Here is a 19974-nt window from a genome sequence, read left to right on the forward strand (position 1 = left end):
ACAAAACAAGGTTCTTCAACACCCCCAAAAGATCACACTAGTTCACCAGCAATGGATCCAAACCAAGAAGAAAAAGAATTCAGAAGGTTAGTTATTAAGCTAATCAGGGAGGGACCAGAAAAAGGCAAAGCCCAATGCAAGGTAATCCAAAATATGATACAGGAAGTGAAGGGAGAATTATTCAAGAAAATAGATATCTTAAATTTAAAAAAATCAAAAATTCAGAAAACTTAGGGCACACTTTTAGAAATGTGAAATGCTCTAGAAAGTCTTAGCAATAAATTTGAACAAGTAGAAGAAAGAAGCTTTCAGAGCTTGAAGACAAGGTCTTCAAATTAACCCAATCCAACAAAGACAAAGAAAAAAGAATAAGAAAATATGAACAAAGCCTCCAAGAAGTCTGGGATTATGTTAAATGACCAAACCTAAGAATAATTGGTGTTCCTGAGGAAGAAGACAATTCTAAAAGCCTGGAAAACATACCTGGGAGAATAATTGAGGAAAACTTACCTGGCCTTGCTAGAGACCTAGACATGCAAATACAAGAAGCACAAAGAACACTTGGGAAATTCATCACAAAAATATCTTTGCCTAGGCACATTGTCATCAGGTTATCCAAAGTTAAGACAAAGGAAAGAATCTAAAGAGCTATGAGACAGAAGCACCAGGTAATCTACAAAGGAAAGCCTATCAGATTAACAGCAGATTTCTCAGCAGAAACCCTACAAGCTAGAAGAGCTTGGGGCCCTATCTTCAGCCTCCTCAAACAAAACAATAATCAGCCAAGAATTTTGTATCCAGTGAAACCAAGCAACATATATGAAGGAAAGATAGAGTCATTTTCAGACAAACAAATGCTGAGAGAATTTGCCATTACCAAGCCACCGCTACAAGAACTGCTAAAGTGAGCTCTAAATCATGAAACAAATCCTGGAAACACATCAAAACAGAACTTCTTTAAAGCATAAATCACACAGGGCCTATAAAACAAAAATACAAGTTAAAAAGCAAAAACAGAACAAAAAAGGGGTACACAGGCAACAAAGAGCATGATGAATGCAAGGGTACTTCACATTTTAATACTAACATTGAATGCAAATGGCCAAAATGCTCCACTTAAAAGATACAGAACCGCAGAATGGGTAAGAACTCATCAACCTCATCAACCAACTATCTGCTGTCTTCAGGAGACTTTCCTAACACATAAGGACTCATATAAACTTAAAGTAAAGGGGTGGAAAAAGGTGTTTCATGCAAATGGACACCAAAAGTGAGCAGGGGTAGCTATTCTTATATCAGACAAAACAAACTTTAAAGCCACAGTGGTTAAAAGAGACAAAGAGGGACATTACATAATGGTAAAAGGCCTTGTCCAACGGAAAAATATTACAATCATAAACACATATGCACCTAACACTGGAGCTCCCAAATTTATAAAACAATTACCAGTAGACCAAAGAAATTAGATAGATAGCAACACAATATAGTAGGGGACATCATACTCCACTGACAGCACTAGCTAAGTCATCAAGACAGAACGTCAACAACAACAACAACAAAAATGGATTTAAACTATACCTTGGAGCAAATGGACTTAACAGATATATACAGAACATTTCATCCAACAGCCACATAATACATTCTATTCAACAGCACATGGAACTTTCTCTGAGATAGACCATATAAGAGGCCATAAAACAAGCCTCAATAAGTTATATCAAGCACTCTCTCAGATCACAGTGTAATAAAACTGGAAATCAACTCCAAAAGGAACCTTCAAAACATGCAAATACATGGAAATTAAATAACCTGATCTTGAATGAGCATTGGATCAAAAATAAAATCAAGATGGAAATTTAAAAATTCTTCTAACTGAATGACAATAATGACACAACCTATCAAAACCTCTAGGATACAGCTAAGGTGGTGCTAAGAGGAAAGTTCATAGCCCTAAATGCCTACATCAAAAAGTCTGAAAGAGCACAGACAGACAATCTAAAGTCCTCAAGGAACCAGAGAAACAAGAACAAACCAAACCCAAACCCAGCAGAAGAAAGGAAATAACCAATATAAGAGCAGAACTAAATGAAATTGAAAAAATAATAAATGAAACAAAAAAGTGGGGGCGGGGGTGGGGTAGAATCCAAGGGCCTCAATGACAAATCATCTCTTTAACTACTTTGCTGAAGAACTGATTTAGACTAAGGAAGACTCTTAGGGTTAATGATAAACTTTTGTTTTGAATAGAGTGAAAGATGACATCAAGTAGACCTGATATTTCTCCTTAAGATCATCTACAAATACAATATAGATTTGGAGAACAGCTACAAACAGCTTGGAGAATAAGCCCTGAATCTGTCACCTCCTTGTTCTGTGACCTCAAGCAAGTCACCCTTCCCCCACTGAGCCTTAGCTTTTAACATAAATTGCTATCAGATAGGGCAAGACAGGAAAAGCCAGAACTAAGAATCGACTTGGTTGCTGGGCAGATGATATTTTACCTTTTTCCTCTTCCTCTTGCCCTGAGACTCATCTCAACCTGCTTCTGTTCTCTGGCCTCATTCCCTCTCTCCAATTAAAACCTATTTTCAGAAAAGGATGCATATATCCACACTGAAATGCTTGAGCAACTGCATTTTAACAAAGAGATATGAATGGCCTAAGTCAGAGGAATTAATATTTAATGGTAGAACTTTGGAAACTATCTAATGCTGAAAAGGATATCTTAATAAAACAGTCTTCCCAGGGCACCCAAATTCATTCCAACAAGGAACCATCTATATATATTATGAATCAGATCAATTTCACCAACTTTATAGATTTAGGTCAATTTCAGTAAGAGGCAGTACAGTGCATCAGAAACCACACTGACCCAGGAATCATCTGAACTTTGTTTTTCTCATGTGTAAGTACTGGAGATTGTACCTTCTGGTCTCATGCTTAATATTGATAGAATTCAGTGGTGGATTTTTAAGAGTGATGACTGCAAGCAATCATACCTGGATTGGGATGCCTTATCTGTCACTCATTTGCCACTGGGGGAGAGCTTGGTGAGTCACTGACCCTCACAAGCCTTATCTTCCTCATCTGTATAATGGGGATTAAAAGTGCCTACCTTGGAGTGTTGTGAGAAACTCAAGATGTATGTTGCATGAAAGGGCTTAATAAGTATTAGTCATAATCATCACCTTCAGTTAAAAGGTGATCAGCTCTTCCTCAAGCTGCAGCCTGTCATCTGTTGGGTGAATATTGTTTCAATAAAGTGGGGGAAAGAAAAAATAAACAAATAAAAAAATAAATGAAACAAAAAACTGGTTCTTTGAAAAGATAAATAAAATTAATAGACCATTAGCAAGATTAACCAAGAAGAAAAGAGAGAAAGATCCAAATAACCTCACTAAGGAAAAAAAACAGGAGATATTACAACTGACACCACTGAAAGCAAAAGATCATTCAAGGCTACTATGAACACCTTTATGCACATAAACTAGAAAACCTAGAAGAGATGGATAAATTCCTGGAAAAATACAACCCTCCTAGCTTAAATCAGGAAGAATTAGATACCATGAATAGACCAATAACAAGCAGTGAGATTGAAATGGTAATTTAAAAACTACCAACAAAAAAATCCAGGACCAGATGGATTCACAGCAGAATTCTACCAGACATTCAAAGAAGAATTGGTAGCAATCCTTTGACACTACTCCACAAGATAGAGAAAGAAGGAACCCTCCCTAATTCATTCTATGAAGCCAGTATCATCCCAACACCAAAACCAGGAAAGGACACAACCAAAAAAGAAAACTACAGACTGATATCCTTGATGAATATAGATGCTAAAATTTATAACAAAATATTAGCTAACTGAATCCAACAACATGTCAAGTGGATTTCATACCAGGCATTCAGGGATGGTTTAACATATACAAGTCAATAAATGTGATACACCACATAAACAAAATTAAAAAGAAAAATCACATGATTATCTCAATAGATGCATAAAAAAACATTCAGCAAAATCCAGCATCCATTTATGATTAAAACCCTCAGCAAAACTGGTGTGCAAGGGACATACCTTAACATAGTAAAAGACACCTATGACAAACCCACAGCCAACATAATACTGAATGGGGAAAAGTTGAAAGCATTCCCTCTGAGAATAGGAACAAGACAAAAATCTCTCCACTCCTCTTCAACATAGCATTAGAAGTCCTAGCCACAGCAATCAGACAAGAGAAAGAAACAAAGGACCTCCAAATTGGTAAAAAGCAAAATGTCCCTGTTTGCTGACAATATGATCATTTACCTTGAAAACCCTAAGGACTCCTCCAGAAAGCTCCTAGAACTGATAAAATAATTCAGCAAAGTTTCCAGATACAAGAATAATGTATGCAAATTAGTAGCTCTTCTATACACCAACTGTGACCAAGCAGAAAATCAAATCAAGAACTCAATCCCTGGCCGGGCGCGGTGGCTCAAGCCTGTAATCCCAGCACTTTGGGAGGCCGAGACGGACGGATCACGAGGTCAGGAGATCGAGACCATCCTGGGTAACACAGTGAAACCCCGTCTCTACTAAAAATACAAAAACTTAGCCGGGCGAGGTGGCAGGCGCCTGTAGTCCCAGCTACTCGGGAGGCTGAGGCAGGAGAATGGCGTGAACCCGGGAGGCGGAGCTTGCAGTGAGCTGAGATCCGGCCACTGCACTCCAGCCTGGGTGACAGAGCGAGACTCCGTCTCAAAAAAAAAAAAAAAAAAAAAGAACTCAATCCCTTTCACAACAGCTGTAAGAAAATAAAATAAAATACTTAGGAATATACATAACAAAGGAGTCCAAAGACCTCTATAAGGAAAACTACAAAATACCGGTGAAAGAAATCATAGATAACACAAACAAATGGAAACACATCCCATGCTCGTGGATGGATAGAATCAATATTGTGAAAATGATCAAAAGCAGTCTAGAAATTCAATGCAATCCCCATCAAAATACCACCACCATGCTTCACAGAGTTAGACAAAACAATTCTAAAATTCATTTGGAACCAAGAAAAGAACTTGCATAGCCAAAGCAAGACTAAGCAAAAAGAACAAAACTGGAGGCATCACATTACCTGATTTCAAACTATACTATAAGGCCATAGTCACCAAAACAGCCTAGTACTGATATAAAAATAGGCACATAGACCAATGGAGCAGAATAGAACCCAGAAATAAACCCAAATACTTACAGCCAACTGATCTTTGACAAAGCAAACAAAAACATAAATTGGGGAAAGGACACCCTTTTCAACAAATGGTGCTGGGGTAATTGGCCAGCCACATGTAGGAGAATGAAACTGGATCCTCATCTCTCACCTGATACAAAAATCAACTCAAGATGGATTAAGGACTTAAACCTAAGACCTGAAACTATAAAAATTATAGAAGATAACATTGGAAAAACCCTTCTAGACATTGGCTTAGGCAAGGATTTCATAACCAAGAACCCAAAAGCGAATGCAATAAAAACAAAGATAAATAGCTGGGACTTAATTAAACTGAAGAGCTTTTGCACGGCAAAAGGAACAGTCAGCAGAGTAAACAGACAACACACAGAGTGGGCGAAAATCTTCACCATCTATGTATCTGACAAAGAACTAATATCCAGAATCTACAACGAACTCAAACAAATCAGTAAGAAAAAAAAATCCCATTAAAAAGTGTGATAAGGACAAGAATAGACAATTCTCAAAAGAAGACATACAAATGGCCAACAAACACATGAAAAAATGCTCAACATCACTAACGATCAGGGAAATGCAAATCAAAACCACAATGCAATACCACCTGACTCCTGCAAGAATGGCCATAATCAAAAAATTTTTTAAAAAGTAGATGTTGGCATGAATGTGGTGAACAGTGAAAACTTCAACGCCGCTGGTGGGAATGTAAACTAGTACAACTACTATGGAAAACAGTGCAGAGAGTCCTTAAAGAATTAAAAGTAAAACTACCATTTGATCCAGCAATCCCACTACTGGGTATCTACCCAAAGGAAAAGAAGTCATTATTCAAAAAAGATACTTTCACATGCATGTTTATAGCAGCACAATTCACAATTGCAAAATCGTGGCACCAACCCAAACGTCCATCAATCAATGAGTGGATAAAAATTGTGAGAGAGATATATATATATAAAATGAAATACTACTCAGCCACGAAAAGGAGTGAATTAATAGCATTTGCAGCGACCTGGATGAGATTGGAGACTATTATTCTAAGTGAAGTAACTAAGGAATGGAAAACTAAACATCGTATGTTCTCACTGTTATGTAGGAGCTAAGCTATGAGGGTGCAAAGGCATAAGAATGATACAATGGACTTTGAGGACTTGGGGGGAAATGTGGGAGGGGGTGAGAGATAAAAGACTACAAATATGGTGTAGTGTATACTGCTTGGGTGATGGGTGCACCAAAATCTCACAAATCACCACTAAAGAACTTACTCATGTAACCAAATACCACCTGTACCCCAATAACTAATGGGAAAATAAAAAATAAAATAAAATAAAAAGTAATTTAAAATACAAAACATTTTATAGGTGCTAGGGAATTATATCTCCTTGATCCTAAACTGTGAAAATAAATTATGGAACTTAAATGTATGACCCAATTATCTTCTAGATGTGTCCCATCCTTCAAATCTATCCTCTCCAGGTCATACCCACAAGCAATAATCCCTTCTACCAACTGTCATCAGGTTAACTTGTCTACATCAATACCGAATTCATAGTCTTTTACAAAGTAATTGTTTGCTGCAGACATTTTTAGTACATGACTTTTCTCTTTAGTGTATTCCTCTTTCCCTTATCTCCACGAATGGCATCACCACCTATTTATTCAGTTTTCCAAATTATTCATCTGGGAGGAATCTTTGGCTCCTCATTTCTCATCACTCCTGCATTCTACCAGCCTAAGTCCTAGTGAACCTTCCTCCTAAATATCTCTAGGATCAGTCCATTTGACTTCATCCCCCCACCGCCCCTAACTTTTTCAGACCAAAGCCATCTCTGCCAAATACTAAAACAGCCACTTTATCTCCCCTTCTCCACTTTGATCCCTGTAACTCAAATTTTATCATTTCTCCCCTCTGTTTAAAATTCTTCCTCTGGCCTGTATTTACCTAAGTTCTTAAACTGACTCATAAGGCTCTTAATAATCTGGCCCTTGATTTCTTCTCCAACCTCAACCACCACCATTTGTCCATTTGTGCACGCCAGTATTCTCCACTCTTCCCAGTTTTCCTGCCTCAAGAATATATGCCCATGCTATCCATATTGCTTTGAACATTCTCTGTCCTCACCTCTTCAAGCAGCCCCCTCCTCCTGCTCAAACATGAGAGCTCTGCTTGCATCTTTTTCTGTAAGAAGCCTCCATTAACTCCACTCTCAAAAATGGCTTAGGAGCCCTTCCCCCCGTGCTCCACCAGCAGGCCTGCCAAATGTTATGGTAACTGCTTTCCTACATTCACGCCATTGTCTTGCTTCCATTATCACATCTACTACTAATTCTGATTCTTATTCTTTACTCTTATAAGGATGCTTGTGATTACAGTGGGGCTCTCCTGGATAATCCAGATAACCTCTCCATGTCAAGATCCTTAATCACTTCCATAAAGCCCCTTTTACCACGTAATATCACATAGCCACAGCTTCTGAGGCTTAGGACATGGGCTTCACTGGGGACAGAGGTTCATTATTCAGTCTACTCAAGGTGAAGGTTGGGAAGCAGAGTAGGTAGAGTATTCTAGGCTGAAAGAACAGCGCATGCAAAGTCTGAGATAAGAAGCACAGTGCACTCAGATCCTGAAAGAAGACAATGTGGGTAGAACCCAGACAGAAAAAAAAAAAAAAGTTATGAGATGAGAAGAGAGACATAAAAATGTGCCAGATGGTATACAGGCTTGTTTCCATGTTGAGAACCTTGGTTCCAAACATAACAGCAATGAGAAGCCATTGGAGTCCATCATGCATTGGGAGTGTTATAATCAGATTTATGTATTTTTAGAAGATCACTCTGGCTTCAGTGTAAAGAATGGACTGGAGATGCCAAGGGTGGGAGTGGAGGGAAATTTCATTTACATTTCTGGAAAATGTCAGAGAACGTACTTTCATAATTCTAGACATCTTGTGTGAACTGCAGTATTATCAATAATACTATTACATGATAATCAAAGTTCTTTATATATTTTATTGCTTACATTTCACAAATTCTTTCTCAATACTCATGCTACTCTGTAACAGAGTACAAACCCTCTCAGGCGAGTGAGATGACTAAAGATCAAAATGTTAACTAACTTGCCAAAAGTGGTTAATGCAAATAGAAACTGAGCCAAAACTAGACCAAGACTTCAATACTTTTGTACTTTGATTTACATTACCTTTCTCCTAAAAATGAACCTTTTAGCAAACCCAGTTTTCATTATACAAGTTTGGTGAATTTATAAACTAGTTCTCTATTACTTTTCCATTTTCCAGGCAGGAAAGCAGAAGTTAATGAATTAATGAGTTCATCTCATCATAAGAGTTGACCATCATGACCCTCGTTGTATCACTTTAGAATATTTCTGTACAGCATGGGTCAACTTATATTCTATGTTCACTGGTCAAAGGAAGAAAAATAATTTCTCAGATTTGTTGCCTAATTTGCAGTTAGGAGAATGGTGACAGCTCTCTGTTTGTAAGATAGACAGCTTGAAAAAAAAGTGTGTGAGCTTTTTGCCTTTTCTTTTCCCCCGCAGGCTCCCTGCTGCTCCATGCTCAGCATAACAGACCATTAAACATGTTGAGTCTAATGTAATGACTCATGTAGCATGTTCACTCTTTCCCATCACATTAATCACCAGTTGCTGTAATATCCTGTTTGTTAAAACTAAGCAATAATGCAAATCCTCATAACAGCAACCCTCAATTAAAGAGAATTTATTTCCCTTGCACCTCAGCACAAAGAGAAAGAATCAAATGACAGTGAAACAAGCTAATGGTCATTTTAAAGAAGCAAGAAAAAAATAAAATACTTTCAGTTGCTGACATGGGACCCGGATACTGTGAATTAATTATGTGAGAAAACCAGTAAAGACAAAAATCTCAAATCCTGAATTTGCCATTAAAGACGTGTCCAGTTACCTACTAATTTAATTCACTAATTCATTCAATCACTCCAACCAGGTTAGAAGACAGATATTGAGCACATAGTGCAATGTTCAAAACAAAAGACTAGAGCAGAGACAGTCTCTGCTGTCAAGGTGCTCCCACTGTGCTATTAAAAAAAAAGCATTGCACTACTCAGGACACTGATTACAAAATGGCATAATTTCAACCCAAGCTGACGTGAACGAAAAAGAGAAACCATCATGCCATTGAAAAGTTCAGTTGCTTTGGGCATTGCTGGATTCAGATATTCAAATATCCAACTGAATTCTGTCTCTCTTCATCATAAATTATGCTTTTCTCCATGTTGGTTTTTGCTTTTATGTTTTTTGGTGGCAAAATCACCTCCAACCACTCCAGACTTATATTCCACCAGCCTGGCAACACTAGAGGAAAGGGAACATCCCTTTTCTAATAGTTCCAGCAAACATACCAGGCTTGACTCATCGGGCTTGTTGTATGCATCATTTTCTGAACCAATCACTGCTCAAGGACATAGTGCTGCCAATGGACCAGTTATCTTCCCTGCCATCCCAGGCAGGGAGAGTGGTTTGCTTCATTTAAACTGTATGAACTGAGAGCATGAATCAAAAAAAATAAATAAATAAAAGTGCTCATCCCAAACAAAGGAGAAGTGTGAGCCATAAGGAGTTACAGGTTAGAGGAGTGTGCATAGAATACAGGGAGGACGTGGAGGAGAGGAGATAAATCTGTCTATGGGAGGGAAAAACAGAAAAGGCTTGTCATGCTTGAACTGGGTCATGAAAGGTAACTAGGTGTTTGCTCCACAGACGAGGAGGTTTGCTTCCTGAGCAAAAGCAGTGAGCCATGAATCATTTTGACTTGTTTGGGGAAGTGTAGGATATTCTGCATCAGGTCACACTTTTACCTCCTCATCTCTGCTGTCCCTGGATCTTCACAGATATGTCCACTTATGGCACCTCTACGAGGAGGTCTCTGCCTGCTCCAGGTTCTAAGCTGATAGAGAAATGTGCATGCTCCCTGCACTAATATCCACAGCCACAGGAAGGAGGGTGGGGCTCAGGGGCTCCTTCTTGAGACACCTTCACTGCCAAATCCACAAAATGAGCTTTCTGTTCAGTCATTTCTTATTCGACACCCAACCACAGATATTTACTGAGCTGCTACTATGGGGCAGACCACATTCTAGGCCTTGGGCTCATCAGGTTTCACAGAGGTTAATTTCTAGTTGGACAGAGTAAACAAACACATAACAAATGAATGCATAAGGTCATATCATAAAGTGCTGTTATAAGGATAGTAAAGCAGCTGGGTAATGGGATACAGTTTGGGGAGAGGCAATTAGTAAAAAGAATGGCTACATCAGTGAATGTGGCTAGAGGGGGGTCTAGGAGACAACTTTTGAAGTGAGACCTAAATGACACAAAGCCACGCACAAACCTTGGGAAGAACATCATTTCAGGCAGAAAGCTGAAAGTGCAAATGTCCTGGGGTCAAAGCAAGCTTTGGCAGGTGTGAGAGCTGGAAAGAGGATCTCTCTGTCGTAACCCTGCAAAATCAGAGCTTTAGGCTGAGCTCCAGTCCATGATAAGGCCCCAGATTTTTGCCATCACATCTTCAAAAGCAGGATTCTTTCCTCGAGAGCAATGGCTCCCTTTATTACGCTTCCTCTGTATTCTAAGAAGCAGGATTTTTTTTAACTCACATTATGGCATTGAATCTCAGAACCCTGAAAGATAGATACTGTTGTATCTACCTTAGAGCAGTGGAAAGATGTGTTCAGAGTCATAGGGCTAAAGAGTGACCAGCCCAAGATTTACTTGGAGACCCCCAAAGTTCATATCTTTCATCCTGCTTCATCTCTACTGAAATAAACTATCTACATGCCAAATCAAATGATGGAAAACATACTGCAAATTCTTCCCAAAGGCTAAATATAGAGATCGCTTACTCCTGAATCTTGGCTTATTGCAGTTGCTATCAGGAGAAAAGTATTCTAATAAAGGCTCAAATTATAGAAGAGTCTCCATATTCAAAATCTAATCATAGTAAAATTGTATGCAAATAGATTGCTGAGACAATGATGGAGAATGCAACCAGCCTGGCCACAAAAGCACGTTGTTCTTTGGAGGCCCACATTGTTTTGTTTTGTTTCATTTTGTTTTGTTTTCTTCCTAAGAAAATTGATAGTAAAATTTACTGTCTCCTATTTTAATCCTGGAGAAATAGGCACAAAACATGTGGTGAGTACATGAACATAATATAGTTATTTTTCAATCTTTGTCCTTTGTCAAGAGCAAAGATTGAGAAATAAAAGGCTAGTCAAGGAGCTCATTGTTCCACAGCAGCATTTTAAATATGTTTTAAAGAGCATCTATCTCTAAAGATTATCCATGGAAAGTGGAGGCAGGGAACAGAAATTTCTATAGTCTAAGTTTGGGAAATTATGCATCTACTTTTGAAGGTTCATCATGACTCTGAGCATATTAATGGCTATGAGATGTCCTGCAATAAATAAGTATCTTTCACTTTGCTAAATTCAGCATTGCTCAAACTTATTTAACTGTAGAACTCCCCTTTTGGTAACATATAGATATATTCCCTGAACCAGAATTCCTTACAATCCACTTGGTAAAATATTGGTCTATACGGTTTAGACAAATAATCTTTCTCCTATCTCTCTCTGGTGGATTACTTGCAGTAGTAGCCCCAATCTGTTCACACCTCACTGTATCCCTGCCCTGGTAGCCAGCCCTCCCTCTACCTCATCCCCCGACCCGCCCCCAAACACACAAACTCTGAACCTGGCTATGGGACTTGCATTGCCCAGTTGGACAACACTAAACACAATGCAAGTAAAGACTTGAAAAGGCTTCCCCTGTCTTGATATTCTTGGGGGTCCTGTTACCATCTCCACATGATGAAGCCAAAGCTAGACTTCTTCATGTGAAAGAAGCACCTCTTCATATGCTTGTTCCATGTGAAAGCACATGGAGCAAAGACCAGCCATCCTATCACAGGTCTCTTCCAGACCAACCAGCCTCCAGCCAACCTGCTAACTGACCAGAGACACATGAGTGAGCTCCAGCTGAGACCAGCAAAGGAATTACCCAGCTAAGCCTGGCCCAAGTTGCCAGCCCACCGAATTGTGAATTAAAAAAAAAGAATTTTCATTTTAACCACTAAATGTTAGCGTGGTTAATTATTAGAAGCAAAAGCTAACTGATACACTTACTACTAATAACTGAAGAGTTTTAGCCCTGTGATTTGAAAAAAACTTAAGGAAAATAAAGACCTTCTGGCTTTTATAGATAATGCTTTTTTGGGCCACAATATTATCTCCTATAATGTTTTAAAAATGAAATCCAAATGTTATCACAGATCCCTAACAGAGGTAAATGCACCTGAATCATAGATCTTTAATTAGTGATATCTAGAATTATCGTGAAAGCTCACAAAGGTGTTTACCTTGATCACACGCTATCATCTCTTCATGTACTAATACACTTCCCTTTGTCAAAACAAACATGGGCTCCAATTATTGTGAACCAGGCAAGTGCATTACAATTTTTAAGTGGCTTCTAACCCTCATAGATGATTCTGATCCAGGGAACCTTAAAATTAATAAACTGTGAAAGGTGTATCTTTGGTCCTTGTTGGATGAAAATGAACATTAATACCCTGCTGATGAGTCATTAACACATCTCAACAGTAAGAAATAAAACAACACTGTTGCTTTCACTAGGAGAGACACAATTAATTAAGTTGGTAGTGAGGGTCAGAATGCTGGAACCTGGGCTTATGATGAACCACAAACCTGAGAAGTCTACTAAAAAATAATATTTCCATCGGCTATAATAAAACTTTTTAAAAATGAGAACCAAAATAGCAAAGTGGGAGTTTACAGGGTAGAGAGGGGAAATAGCAGCTCAGAACGTCAGCCCAGACATGTCTGCCTTCCCAGTACACACTGTGAAAACATAATTCCCAACTCATTAGGGAGCAAAGGGATGAGTGGAGAGAAATGCTAATTATACATTAGCTCAGTTAGCTAAATTCAGATGGGGTAATATCACATGGACTGATGGAATAAGCCATAAAATTTTAAATTCCAGGCAGACTACTGCAAATGGCTTTTAAAGAAGCAAGCCGATTCCCGTTCTCCAAAAACCACAAACTGGAAGATGGGAATTATCTATTTGAGCAGGAAGGCACAATTCACTCTGAAGAAGTTGATACCCAGTGGGTAAAATCTGTAGAAATTAAGGATAAAGGTCATCTCTGAAAGAAATGTCTAGAAATGTCCTCACTATCGTACACAATAAATGCTGAGGTCCAGATCAAATGAAAACTGGGAATTCAAGCGGGAGGAGGCAAAAAGTTAACTATCAGGTATTCCTAGACATTAAAGCAATCACTTTCCTTCTTTATAAAAATAGCACACTTTATCCATTCTATTGTTGATGAACATGTGCGTGGTTTCCATTTTGTGATATTACAAGCAGTGCTGCTATGAGCTATTTCTTGTGTGTTTCCTGGTGCACAGGTGCAAGAGTTATTTTTAGGGCTGCTGTGCTCATTAAAATCACCTGTGGAATCTTTATGAGCTACTGATGCCCTGGCCCCATCACAGAGTAATTGAATAACCCATCAAAATATATGGGTGGAGGTGGAGGTTGGTGGGAGGATAGAATGGGAGGTGGGGTGTCAAGTATTTTTTTCCAACATTTAATTTTTAAATATTCAAATTTCATCAATAGCTTTGATATGGATTGGCTCTGTGTCCCCACCCAAATTTCATCTTGAATTGCACTCCCATAATTCCCATGTGTGTAGTAGGGACCCGTGGGAGGTAATTTAATCATGGCGGCAGTTGCCCCTATACTGTTCTTGTGGTAGTGAATAAGTCTCACGAGATCTGATGGTTTGGTAAGGAAAAACCCATTTCACTTGACTCTCATTCTCTCTCTTGCCACTGCCATGTAAGACGTGCCTTTCACCTTCTGCCATGATTGTGGGGCCTCCCCAGCCACGTGGAACTGTAAGTTTAATAAATCTCTTTCTTCTTGTAAACTGCCCAGTCTCGGATATGTCTTTATCAGCAGCATGAGAATGGACTCATGCAAGTTTCAAAATGTATTTTATACCTCTTTTGTTTTATTTTCCAATTGAAGATCACACCTTACATTTAATCGTGATGTCTCTGTGATTTCTCTACATCTAGAACAATTTATCTGCCTTTTCTTTTCTCATGACATTGACTTTTTAAAGAGTCCATACCAGCTGTTTTAAAGAATATTCCATATTCTAGATTGCTTCCTAACAATGTCATATTTCTCAATTCTCTGTCCTCTGTGTTTCTTGTAAACTAGAGGTGAGGTATAGAAGCTTGATCAAATTCAAGTTAAATATTTTTTATTAAGAATGCTTTCTAGGTGATGCTATGAACTCCTGTGGCATCAGGTTGAGAAGTGAGGCCAGCTAGACTTCCTGGGTCGAGTGGGGACTTGGGGAACTTCCCTGTCTTACAAGAGGATTGTAAAACGCACCAATCAGCGCTCTGTAAAATGCAGCAATCAGCAGGATTCTAAAAGTAGTCAATCACAGGGTAAATTGAAAAAAGGGCAATCTGATAGGATAAAAATGGAACAAGGAAGGGGACAGTAACGGAATAAAAGCTGGCCACCCCACCCAACAGCAGCCACCCGCTCAGGTCCCCTTCCATGCTGTGGAAGCTTTGTCCTTTTGCTCTTCACAATAAACCTTGCTACCACTCACTCTTTGGGTCTGTGCCATCTTTAAGAGCTGTAACACTCACTGCGAAGGTCTGTGGCTCCATTCTCGAAGTCAGAGAGACCACGAACCCGCCAGGAGGAACCAACTCCAAACACAAAGTGACCCATCATGTCAGAGTGCCCCACTATTAGTGGTGCCAAGTTTGGTCACTTAGTATACTATATCTCTGCAAGGTAACTTTATTTTAATTGAAGTTAAGATCAATGGCCTCAGTAATCCCAAACAAATTTGAAAAGAAATGGTTCTCTAAAATTTCTCAAATTGTTTCTCATTTAAGTGGACAATATTGTGGTATTTAGAGTCATTCCTAAAAATATGAGAAAATGCAATGAATATCACATACTTTCCTTTCTCATTCAGTAGCCTAAATATGGTAATTGATTACAGCATTAGTATCTACTCTGTTTCAGACACATTAAATTTTAGCTCATTTAGTCCTCATGGTAACCTCATGAGGTTATCATTACTCTTATTATTTTAAAGAGGGAGACGTGAAGATCAGAGATGTCAAGTCACAAGGTCAAACAATAAGTGAAAAGGCAGGATTGAAACTCAGGTTTATGTGAGTCCAGTATTTTTCCACTATCCAGAGCTGGCTTTTCCTTCAGACCAGTATCTTTTTTCTGTAGGCCTAAAACCGTAAATGAGAGAGACCAATCCATCTGTCACTTCCTCTTCCTCGGAATCAAAGTCTTTGACCACTTTCATAACCCTTCTGAAACTCTTTCTCATCCAGGATTAAGTCACCCTGACTCCACAGCAGTGAACTGAGTTTTTTGCAGAGCAGTATGCAGCATTTCCTAAAGGAGCTACCTGAAACCCATAAAGGTTAAGTGCACTACCGAAAGTCACACAATCAAAGAAAACAGTGCTTCACAAGTAGTGTAGCGATCGTATTGAGCAATGCAGCTCTCATTGAAATCCAACTGCAAAGGATACTGAAGAATTGGTACACACAAAGGCAACAGAAAAAAAAAAAAATCAGCCAGAGGAGTATAACCTTAAATGGAGTGATGCTTTGAAAAACAAGCTCAGAAAACAAAAATAAGCGTGGCTAAAATTGACTGGGCAATCTTGTACCAGGCGCTTCAATATTATCTTAAATCATCTCTGCAACAAACTTAGGAGTCATATACTAAAGAAATCCCCGTTTTACAGGTGGAAAAAAAACAAAGGTCAGAGACCTGAGAAAACTAGCTGAGCTTGAATGTAAATCCAGACTGCCTGATTCCAGATTCATGAGACTAACCGTTATACAATATTTTCTTTTCTACACAAGTATTAGGAGTGGAACTGAAGACAGATGCTCCATGCTAATCAAATCGTCCAACACTGAAAGTCAGTACCATAGTAGTCAAAATAGAAGATCTGGAGCCAACTACCTCTCCAGCGGAATGAGCTTGGGAAATACTTTTCAACTTTCTGTAAAGTGTAGAGAGAGTAATAGTTCCTACCCCATACAGTTGTTAAATTAATATAGGCAAAGTACTTGAAAGAACATATTTTACTAAGTACTCTGAAAGTATTAGCTACTATTAGTTTAAATTATTTCTGTCTATTTCCTTCATTGCCAATTCAGTTGATCCCATCCATTTCTTTATTACCTCAAACAGCAATCATATGCTCTAAACTGATCTCCCATTTTTTATAGGTCCACTCTCATCTTTAAAAATAACTTTATTTACCTTACTTGCTTATTAAATCTTTCATCCACTTCTTATTTGGTATCAGTTCATAATAACCTTTGTGGAACTCAGAAATTACTATCTGTTCTTGCTCATGAAGAAATCCTAATTCAGAGATACTAAGTAACTTATCTAAGGTTGCTCAACTAATGAATAAAATAGCTGGACAAAGGACCCAAGTACACAGCTTCCCATCTGGTAGTTTTTTCCTAACAGCATGCTGTCTCATGGTTGCCAGATTCTAATCTTCCTAAAATACAGCACATATTATTGTCACTTAGCATAAAACTCTTCAATGACTCCCTCTTGTTAAGTGAAATAAAATTCCTCACCTTAAAAATATGGCTAAAGCCTGGATTCCAGTTTTATCTCCTGTGGATCCCTGTACTGCAAATTTAACACCTTTTTTTGCCCCCCCCCCCTACAGTCTGTTTCCACCCTAGTACCTTCTCTCTCCTCCTCTATTATTGCCTGTTAAAAGTCATTTCCACCTGTCAAACCCATCTCTATTACCAACAACTTCATAAGGCTTTCCCTCAATTCTCCCATTTCAGGTGAAGTAACTTTTACCATCCTATTTATATCACTGACTACATTGTAAGATGTTTGAGAGAAGGTCTCACAGCCTCTAACAGCCTGCCTGGCACATGGCGTGTGCTCAACAAATAGTTGTTAAATTAAGTTGAATTTATGCCTCATCGAATTCAACACCAAAGTAAAGAGATAAGGCAGTAGCAATGCCCTGACTTCTGTATGCTTGAGAGAGATGGAACAGTTCCAACTATCACCTCAGTTATGCCCCCAGAGTCTTTTGCATTTGCCTTTTATTTTATGTCTCTGCTGCTACTCTAGTTCAGGCTCTGATCTATTCTCTCATGGACAGTTGCAATGCTTTCCTAATTGGTTTGTCTACCTGCTATCTCTCCCCACTCCCATGTATCCTTCCCAAGGCTGCCAGATTAATCTTCCAATAATGCAGTTCCAATCATTCAAGCAGGAACAATTTCATTAGTATCATGAAACATTAGTTAAGATCGCCTCCAGAACAGTCAATATGTCAGGAGCATTTGCCAGTGAAAAGGCTGTCCATATCCTCCAGGTAGGCATGACCCACTGGTCGCTGTGGGATGTCTAAAATATCACTGAATGGCAAGTGAGAGTAGACAGCTGTAAGCAAGGCAGACAGAAGGAAGACTATAAAGACAGACCAAAGCACTACTTCAAGGAACTAGGTTTGCTGGATTATTTTAGGAAAAAAAAATATTCTGCTAACCCAAGAGGCAGCCAGCAGCCAGGCCTCTGCTCAAAGTGGTCACAGATCATTTTGACAGCAGCAGTCATCATGAGCTCTTGAACGTGATGGCACCAGCCCACTGGTGGTGTCATAATTGACCCTCCTCATCCCCCAGGCTACTCCCCAAAGAAAGCCAAGTGATCACATCTCGGCTGCAGAACTCAGGCAAGTGAAGAATGGAATGCAATGGAATGGGCTGGTCTGTAAAGTCAGACAGGTCTGGGTTTGAATCCTTGTTCTACCATTCTCTAACTATACAATTTTGAACAAGTTATTTAGCCTCAGTTTTGACATCTTTGAAATGGGGATACTAATATTCACATAATTAGGTTGTTCTAAGGATGGTGGAGATAACACATATAGAGTTCCTGACAAATATTTTATTAAATAAATACAAATGGGCCTAAAGGACAAAGAGAACAGGCAAGACTTCCTTCTTGGGCCAGGCTTAAATGTGAGAAATTGAGTTTTGAGAAAAGAAGTCCGTTCAATTCTGTGTGCCTTCTAATTGTTTTAAGGTCCTGCATTGATACTGCAAGAATGCATTTGTTCAACAATTGTCAATTCATAGTCACTTTGGACTAGGCATAAATAACACATTGGTTTTAGACCCTCCCCAGAGTTGTTCACAAGTGGGAAAAAAAATTGAATGAAAGCAAATAATCATCTGTTTCAAGCATGAACACCTAGTAATTTAGAGAAAATCCATGGAAAAAGAATAAAAACAATTCCATATGTGGTGTGTCATGGAAAAGAGAGAGGAAACTACCATGGAAAGTGAGACAAAAATAACATAGAAGCTGGCCATGGTGGCTTAAGCCTGTAATCCCAGCTACTCAAGAGACTGAAGCAAAGGGATTGCTTGAGCCCAGGAGTTCAAGACCACCCTGGCCAACATGGCAAGACCCTGTCTCAAAACAAAACAAAGCAAAAAATATGGAGTTCAGTTGAGGAAGGAGTTCAGAGCCAGAAGTCACCATAGAGTAAAGACCTGTGGAAGAGAACTGAACTTCCCAGTGAATATAAAAATAGGATTTCAGTTGCCTAGATCTAAATTTCAAAGGGCAGAGGGAACTCCCCTGATATAAGGATCTAAAAATATACAGAAAGAGGAATAGCACAAGCAAAGCACAAAACGAGGGTAATTCCACACATGGGAACATGATGGTAACGGGGAAGCCAACACCGTTGAGGCTTGGGAGTGGCAAGAGCATAAGGGCATGTGGAGCCCTCCGTTTCACTGGCCTTTCCTGTAACTGGGATTCATTTAAAAGGAGAAGAATTTCACCTTTTGTGGAATGTAAATTAGTTTAGTCACTGTGGGAGGCAGTTTGGAGATTTCTCAAAGAATTTGAAACAGATCTATTGTTTGACCAAGCAATCCCATTACTGAGTATATACCCAAAGGAAGATAAATGGTTCTACCAAAAAAACTCATACGCTTGTACATTCATGGCAGCACTATTCACAATAGCAAAGACATGGAATCAACCTAAGTGCCCATCAGTGGTGGACTGGATAAAGAAAATATGGTATGTATACACCATGAAATACTACACAACCATAAGAAAAATGAAATCATGCCCTTTGCAGCAATATGGATGTGACTTGAGGTCACTATTCTAAGTTAATTAATGCAGGAACAGAAAGCCAAAGGCCACATGTTCTCACTTGTAAGTGGGAGCTAAATATTGGGTTCACATGGACATAAAGATGGGAAAAATAGATACTAGGGCCTACTAGAGGGGAGAGAGAAGAAAGCTGGCAAGGGTTGAAAAACTACCTATTGGGTACTAAGCTCCCTACTTGGGTGACAGGATCATTTGTACTGCAAATCTCAGGATCATGCAATATACCCATGGGACCATCCTGCACGTGTACCCCTGAATCTAAAATAAAAGTTGAAATTATAACAAAATAAAAAATAAAATAAAGAATTCTACCTCTTGGAGTCAGATCAGACTCAGTCTGGGGTTCTGCTTATGCAATTTTATCTCTGTGCTCCTATGACAGTTCCTCTGTACTTC

The sequence above is a fragment of the Macaca nemestrina genome, chromosome 3 (genome assembly GCF_043159975.1).
Source record: "Macaca nemestrina isolate mMacNem1 chromosome 3, mMacNem.hap1, whole genome shotgun sequence".
In the NCBI taxonomy this organism is placed as follows: domain Eukaryota; kingdom Metazoa; phylum Chordata; class Mammalia; order Primates; family Cercopithecidae; genus Macaca; species Macaca nemestrina.